General features: G+C 41.5%; 1 pseudogene; it reads right to left on the bottom strand.

Annotated features, from left to right (window-relative positions):
• Nucleotides 1-4,801: 4,801 nt before the first annotated feature.
• Nucleotides 4,802-6,366, bottom strand: Gm7891 (annotated as a pseudogene).
• Between the last annotated feature and the right edge of the window lie 2,339 nt (nt 6,367-8,705).

Here is an 8,705-nt window from a genome sequence, read left to right as displayed (position 1 = left end):
GCATAGTATTTTGAAATCTAGAGGTAAATACCAACAGGAATAGCTAAAGGTTGGGTACCTTATACAGAGATCAATTCGGAAATAGGAAGAACAGATTTCTAGTTTCTGTCTGAAGCATAGAATTATCTTGCATTGTAAATCATGAGCACAAATTGGCTTCATAAAAATGCAATAATGGAATTCTGCAGTGCTGTTTCTCTTTCCTTCTAGCTTTGGTCCTATCAGAAGCTTATACCAACAGGTTTCTGAAGTCAATGTTGATGTATAGCTTTTGATTTGTAAGATGTTTGCTTTTGCTGACTGAAAGAAAACGTCCCATGAGTCTAAGGAGGGGGCAATACAAAAGCTTGGCACTGGTTTATTTTTGCCATAATACTTATCTGAAAAGAATATGACAATAAAATAAACAAGCCTTTGCACAAGAGGTTTAACCCCTTTTCTTTCTGTCTAAAAAAGGAGCTCGCAGGGATCCTGAGACTTAGAACAAGGCCACTAAACCTGGTGGGGCAAAAGAGTCCATCAGCAATGAGACCATCAGCACTGCTCCTCCTCCACAGCAGGGAAATTTGTGTAAGTACATGCAAGATCTACAGACCATCCATCACTTGGCCGTGATAGAGGCAAGATAGCTGCTCTAGAGTATACCCATCAATGCCTTAGATCTGCCACAAGTGGCATAATTTACTTTCCCCTTAGTTTTCTGAAGTTTACAACCTGTCCCTTGGTGACATACCACAGGGAAGTCATGTGTCCCCTGCACTAGACCGTGCTGAATGACACACATTATACCAGCACTTCCTGTGGGAAGCAACTGTAAAGGACCTGTCTCATCCTCATGTGTGTTTGAGAACCATGCATCCTTTTGTCATAGTTTTTGCTTCTTATAGTAGATCTGGCTCTCTTTCTATCCACATCCCTCACTGAACTGTGAAGTCTTACGAGGCAGATAAGGTAGCCTCCGCATCCCCAGCAACCACTCAAGCCCTAACGCAGCAAGTACTTGACAGATGATCCCATAATGAGTAAGTTGATGTTATGGCATAAAACTTCTCCCCAGACTGACATACTATAATTGTCAGAGATTTCATACATACATACATACATAGAGTAAATCCCACACACAGAGTAAGTCAGCTTGGTTATAAGAAAATAAAGTAAGAGAATATTAATTGAGTCTGAATGCTTGTACCAACATGATCTAAGAATTATTAGAGAAATGGTTTTCAAATCCAATGCCTTCTTATTTACAGATGTGTATCACACTTATTGCTCAGGCATATTAAGGTTCAAACTTCTTTACCACATACTATCAATGTTATATTGAATTATTTTATCTTTCATAACATTATTTCCTTTTCCTTTTATATACTCGTATTTCATATATGTATATATATATACATATATATGTATATATGTATATTAATTAACCCCAACTGCATAGGTTGATGTGTTAATGAGATAATACATAGTTAGCTGCACAGATCAGATACATATATGTAGTAGACACAGACGTAAATACTAAAGCATACCACGTGAGCAGCTGCCCCTTAGTTCCTCATTTTTCCATGTGCTGATAAGGCAATCTGAGTCTCTCATATTTATAGCACCATTCATAATTGCAGCAATAAATGGTTTATTATATGTATATCGTTATACTTAATAAAAATATTTTTATAAATCAATTTGCTTTAAATCAATTTTCAAGATGATTCATTTTAATTTTTATTGGAAAATGTTTTACCTTTGCCCTTCAGTGCATAAAACAATTTTTTATTACATCTATATTTTTACAATCCAGTCATTGCCTGCCTCCCAGTCCACCCTCCCACAGTTCCTTATCCCATTCCTCCTCCCCTCTGTCTCCAAGAGGATGCCTCCCCAGCCAGGCCTCCCCACTCCCTGTGGCTTCAAGTCTCTCCAGGGTTAAGTGAGTCTTCTCCCACTGGGGCCAGACCAGGCAGTCCTCTGCTGTGTATGTTTCTGGTACCTCAAACCAGTTCCTGCATGCTGCCTGGTTGGTGGCTCGGTGTCTGAGAGATACATTTTATAGTTTCCTTTAAATTTAATAGTGCATTACTTCTTTATAAAGGAAACTTACATTCTAGTTAATACAAGAAAACTAGGAAACATAAAATTGCCAATCCAAAAATCTAAGAAATGAAAGGAACACTTAAAGATAAAACTTTTAAAGCATTATTAAATATTTATATCTAAACCCAGGTTTAGTATTCAAAACCAATGTATTTTGTCCAAAGGAGTTTGTCCAAAGGAGTTTGCATATCTAGAATATGCATGAAGAAATTGCAAGAGGCATGAAATGAAACAAAATATAGCAAATACAGACTCAAAGCCAAAAGTATTTGTTAAATATTATGGGACCTGACTGTATGACCATCAACATACACCATGAAGAATTTTATTCACCAGCTGCGAGTAAGCCCCTTCCAGAAAAATCATGCAGCAATTTGAATCTTAACAACCATTCCAGTGTTTGAAGGAGCAATACAATGCACTACTATTACAGATATCTATAATAATTGATTTTGTTAAGTTTAAATTCTTTCAATCTCGCTAACTTAGACACCTATTTTCAGCGCAACTCCCAGGCAAAGAGCAGCTCCTAGCGGTTATACTGGCGACTTCCCTTTTTCTCTGTCTCGATGCTGCAGCCTGCAGATTTCCCCAGGCCTTACATTTCTCCTCTGGTTTTCAGGGCATCCCATCATGATTCCTGCAGGGTTAGCTCCAGGACAGGATCTGTGCTAAGCCCTTTTCACACATCATCTCAGACTATATTCACATCTCTCGTGGGACACAGGTAAACATCAGGGCATGTGACAAGGATCAGTAACCGGCCTAACATGATGCTCTCGCCACCTGGTAGAGTACAAGCTTATCAGCCAAACTCAACCTTAGCCGACTCACTTCATGGTCTTTCACGTCTTTCTTGACCTACGAAGAACAGTTCATTTGAGAAGCCCCAAATATAGAAGTAGATAAATTTCTGTCAAACCTACATGGTAGAAATAAGATGCAATGCTCACAGTGTGAAACTGCTCCTGTGCTCTGCACTTCTGAGAAAAGAAATCTCCAACGGAAATAAATTAAAAGCAACTGCTCTCGATCCTTCATCCAACATGTGCCCACTTAGCCCAGTTAGAAAGCCATGACTTCTCCAGTCTGGTATGAAAGACTGACTTAAGTCCAATGTGATGTCCTGTTTAACCAACAAATATGGACAGGATTTAGACACCTGACACTTGACGGTTGCTACCGAACCCTAAAATCTTCTCATCACTGGGGAATCACCTGAAAGCAAAACTGAGAAGAGGCAAGGAGGAGAGAACAGAATGGAACATCACGGTCAGAGGCTCCGCCTCCCTGACTTCCAGGCAAGACTAATGGACAAGCACCTGTGAGCTCAAAAGCCATTTCCACCATGTGCTCTGTGCTGGCCTTTTCTGCTCTCTTCTCTTCAATCCTTATTTCTTCACTCTTGATTCCTGACTTCACTTTACAGGCTGCCTCACCTAAATCTCTACCTCCACTGATGTTTTCCAGAGATCCAAAAGAATAAGCGCATGCAGCACCATCGATGTTCGCTACAGGAGAGACAGCCATAGCAGCTCTTATGGATCCCTTCCGGTCCTAACAGGTTTCCCACCTCCCACCTGCCCAGCCTCCTCTTTAAAGATACCATGACGGTCCAAATGAAAAACTGCAGGTAGATGATAAGTGTAGAAACTTTCGCTGACAGCTATTGTAGTGGTTCATAATTTTCCTAAAAGTAAGTTTTAACATTAGGGCATCGTGGTATCTCTGTTATAACACAGTCAATATGAGAACTATTGCAACATAACTAGGTTTTCCACTATCATGATTTCACAGAACAGTAGTGAAGATGACAGAGAGGAAAGCACATGGAAGAGCGATGTGCCAGAAGCCACGTGATTCCCGAGGACAATCTGAATTGGAATCTGTTGTCGAAATGGAAGTCACAAATGTGAATGCTCAAGACCTAGCACAAGCAGAAGTCAAAGATTAGAAACCACAGCGTTCAGGTAGCTACAGACGGGAGCTCAATTGCTTGAGCCTTTAAACATGTGTGCAGAGCTCTCTAAGCACCTTGCACTTGAACGAGAGTTCTGTCTTCATCAATACCCATAAACGTAAAACTTGAGCTTTAAAACTTCAACATTTGGCCTTAGACTTTTAAAAGAAATAAACCTTTAGGAAATGATATGTGCCATCAAATTAATTCATCTCAATTTGGTGATGCATTTTCATTTCCATACCAATTTTGTAAGTAAGAGATCAGGCCATAAAATTATTCTCAAAGTTGAAAGTCTACAGAGGTAAATCCCTCTGTAAAGGGTACAGAGAATCATTTTCCCTCTTTGTGTACACTTTCACACTTCAATATTTAAAATGAGCATCTTTTGCCTTCCAGTGAAAACCAAAACAAAAAAATTTAAACAAAAATAATAAAAGATAAAGTTATACCAGAGAATGCCAACTCCAGATAAAACTTCAGAGGTTCTGCAGATTCTCCCATTGAGTGGCAGGGCTCAAGTCATCGTTAGGAGAGAATTTAATCTTAAAAGCGTTCTCTTAGACTGCAAAGATGTCTGTTAAATATCACAATTAAACATGCCAAAGGAAAAACCATGTTGTCAGATGTCCACTTAATCCCCCAGACACCACTCACAATCCCACCCTTGCTGACTGACTGTCTATATCCCCCCTTAACTTTTTCTTTTTATTCAATAAGAGAAAGCAGACAGATATGTGTTGGTTAATGCTAACTGTATTCACACGGAGACACAGTGTAATCTCTGAGCCCAATGTACAGAGAAAGGAAAAGAGCTAGGACTCTATGCGCTGCTACACAGATGGCCCAGGACGCTCCAGCCTCCAGCAGAGCCAAGAGAACTGGGGGCCTTTTCTTTTTCCCACAGACCATGATGGTGGTGGTGAATCCACAGTTTTTGAGACAAGAAAGGATAATATGAATTGAACAGGAAAGTGAAGATTCTTTTCCTATTGTGTTTTGCCCAAGGTATTTTCCCCCAAATTCATTGAGAACTGTGAAGTTAAGAGACCTCAAAAACAAGGAGAGTGACCACAAGAGGAACAGGTCAGGGAGAAGATGATTGCAGCTTGCTCCTAGGGACTGGAGAAATTTTTAAAAGAAAAAGAAGAAAGAAAGAAAGAAAGAAAGAAAGAAAGAAAGAAAGAAAGAAAGAAAGAAAGAAAGAAAGAAAGGAAGGAAGGAAGGAAGGAAGGAAGGAAGGCAGGCAGGCAGGCAGGCAGGCAGGCAGGCAGGAAGGAAGGAAGGAAGGAAGGAAGGAAGGAAGGAAGGAAGGAAGGAAGGAAGGAAAAAGAAGGTTGGAATCCATTGGTCTTCTCTGCCAGTTATCCTCACCTTCATCCACCTCTACTTCCTTGCCTTCAACCTCCTCTCCTTCATCAATATCTTCCAACCCTTCCTCTTGTTCCTCCTCTCCCTCCTCCTCCTCATCCTCCTCATCATCTTCTGCCTATCCTTCTTCACCACTCATATCAAGAACCAAATAGTCCTGTAAGAGATTTGGCCAAGTACCATCATTGATGACCTCTCTGAACACATCTGCACCTATTTCAGGATGGTCAGTAAACCAGGTAAAGAAGTTCTCTGGCTCTTCACGCTGCCTCTTCCTGCTGGCCTTCCTTATTCTATGTTTGACTTGAGCATTTTGTCAAATCCTTTCCAGATTTCCATTTGATTTCCTGTGAACTTTGAAGATAGGTCACCACTCTTATTCAGGTGGAATTCTTTAGAGAGAACTTCATTTCCAAATAATGATTTCCATCAAAATAAAAATCTATCCCGTAACCTGATTAAATGTCTTCAAATTCTGTCACTTCAACTCCAGTCAAATAATGCAGAGCCTCCTCATCCTCCTCCCCAAACAGTGCAGACACTTGTGGATGGTTGAAAAATGTTGCTACTAAAAATTTGAGATTTTGGCGATCAATTCTGACCTCTTCTGGAAAAAAAAAAAAAAAAAGGTTGGCAGACTTTGTTATTTATGTTCTACTTTCAAAATTCCCTCGCTGGCTTGTTCATTAAATCTGTCTATTTCATTTTGTACCTGATCAAGATGTTCAATTGCTTCTTGTTTTTCTCCCTTCAGCAGGATGGGGGAGGCTGACCTGTCCTCCAGTTTCAGGGCAGTGGCCAGTCTGGGTTTCTTCACAGATTGCTGCTTCAGGGCAATGGCACAAGGTGGTGCTAGAAAACAGAGGCTCGATGTTCACAGCAGGAAGAAACTCACAGGATAGAGAATCCTTTGTAATACCTTGTCTTAAAGTTAGGGTTTCCATTGCTGTGACAAAATGCCATGACCAAAAGAAACTTGGAGAGGAAAGGGTTTGTTTAGCCCTACAATTTTGAGTCTTTCACCCACAGAAGTCAGGGCAGAAACCAGAAGGCAGAAACTGAAGCAGACACCACAAAGGAATGTTTGCTGCTTACTGGCTTTCTCTCCACAACTTTCTTGGCATGGTTGCTTTCACATCCACCCAGGCCACCAGAAGTGGCCCTGTCCCCAATGAGCTGGACCCTTCCATATTAATTATTATTCAAGAAAATGATCAACAATCATGGGCACAGACCAGTCTGGCAGAAGCATTTTATCAGTCGAAAAGCTCCCTCTTCCCGAATGACTCTCGCTTGTGACAAGTTAATAAAAGTGCCCAGGATAAGATTGTTTCAGATGTTTTGAGTTGATATAGAAAACTTCAAAGCCTGCTGTGATCTAGAGGTAACTTTATCTTCAAGGGAAAGTTTATATTATTTATCATTTAATTCAATACGGTTCATTTAATATCCATTTAACATTTTCTTCTTCTGACTTGCTTATAACTGAACACTAATGTAGTCTACTAAAATAATGCATATACTTAAACACTAAAAGTCTGAAATTAAGAACAAAATCATTTTAAAGAAACTTAAGTAGGATCTCTGCCTTTTTTTCACAAAACACAAAATATTTATTTCTCAACTGTCCTAGTTTGCTTCCTGTGGCTGTGATAAAACCCTGAACAAAACTGACCTGGTGAAGAAATTATTTATTTGTCTTACACTTCCCACTTTCACAGTCCACCATTGAGGGAAGTCAGAGCAGAAGCACAAGCAGGAAATGGATGCTGAAGCAGAACCACAAAGTTCTGCCTGCTGTCTTATTCGTCATGGCAAGCCAGGAGCACCTACCCTGGCATGGAACTGCACGCAGTGGATGGGGCTCTACCACATCAATCACTAACCCCCTACACATTTTCTCATAGACTAATTTGATGGAGACAATTCCTGAGTTGAGGTTCCCTCTTCCCGGGTTTCTCTGGTTTGTGTCAAGCTGACAAAAAACTAACCATCGCATCAACCTGAAGTGGTTCTTTGGAAAGTCAGTTGTGTCCGATGGTGTTTTGCTGGGGCAAACACATGAAGGAGTTATCCTGAAGCTGACACAGGTGAAAGGATGTTTCAAGAAGGCAGACTCGAGAAGGAACATTTCTCGAGAAGGAAAGCAGACACAAGAGAGAGGATGTTCTACTAAAGCAAGCATGTGAAATAACATGTGATGGAGGATTCTTGGTTAATGACAGGCATGAATTAGTCCACCTTACATTGCGTAGTTGAGATGCATTTGTTAGGACTCCATAGAGAGAAATGGACCAAAAAACTTCTGGTGCTTCAGCCTCTTGCCACTTCTGAGGACTCGGGCCAGTTGGCAGAGTGATATCAGCTGAGACAGATTCACATGGAGTTTTGGAGGAAAGACTCACATGCTGAGGCAAGACATGTGGTGAGGCAAGATCCGAAGAGGACACGTCATGTTCGGAGGGAGGACTCCACGGACTGTGGGAGGGGCTTACTGGCAGAGCTAATTCTGCAGTGCTTCTTGAGTCTTCATTAAGAGAAGCACAAGAAAGAACTTCTCCTGGCATACCTGCTGGTCCCTCCTCCTGACTCATACCGATTCGTCCGAGGCCTGGTTGTTCCTGCTAGGTCGTGCCACCACTGCTGCTATCCTGACATATACTGAACTGGACTTCTGGTGTATCTGTGAAGTGTTTGTGAGTGTGCTGATTTCTTAACAACACAGATGGGAGTTGCTCAAAAGGACCATTTCTAAACAGGTTCAATATCATAATAACCTTTCTTTTTTACTACCTCTGGTGAGTGGTGCGCTAGAAGAGATATTAAAGCATTTAAGAACCATCATTCAAATGAGGCATTGAAAATATTAAAGTTGAGAGCTTAGCCAGAGCACCCGGGGGAGTCATCTTGGTTCCCAGACTCACTGAGACTAGTCTGAGCAGGTAAGAGTGTGGACTAGAGAAGCTAACTGCTTCTGGGACAGGCAGATGCCACAGAGCTTCTGAGGCAGACCCCGTTTCGGCCCAAGACATCCGGGCATCTTCCCTGGCAGAGGAGAAGTGTCTGCCCTGCCTGGAAGGGCTTTGCCAGAGCACCCGGAGGAGCCATCTTGGTTCCCAGATCCCTCTGAGACTAGTCTGTGCAGGTGAGAGTGTGGACTACAGAAGCTAACAGCTTCTGAGACAGGCCCTATTTCGGGCCTTCATCTGCTACCAGGAGGCAGGTCTGAATGCCAGATATCTGTGCACCTTCCCTGCAAGAGGAGAGCTTGCCTGCAGAGAGT

The sequence above is a fragment of the Mus musculus genome, chromosome 1, assembly GCF_000001635.26.
Source record: "Mus musculus strain C57BL/6J chromosome 1, GRCm38.p6 C57BL/6J".
Taxonomy (NCBI): domain Eukaryota; kingdom Metazoa; phylum Chordata; class Mammalia; order Rodentia; family Muridae; genus Mus; species Mus musculus.
Note: the sequence above shows the minus strand (reverse complement) of the source record. Positions and strands in the feature narration are given on the sequence as shown.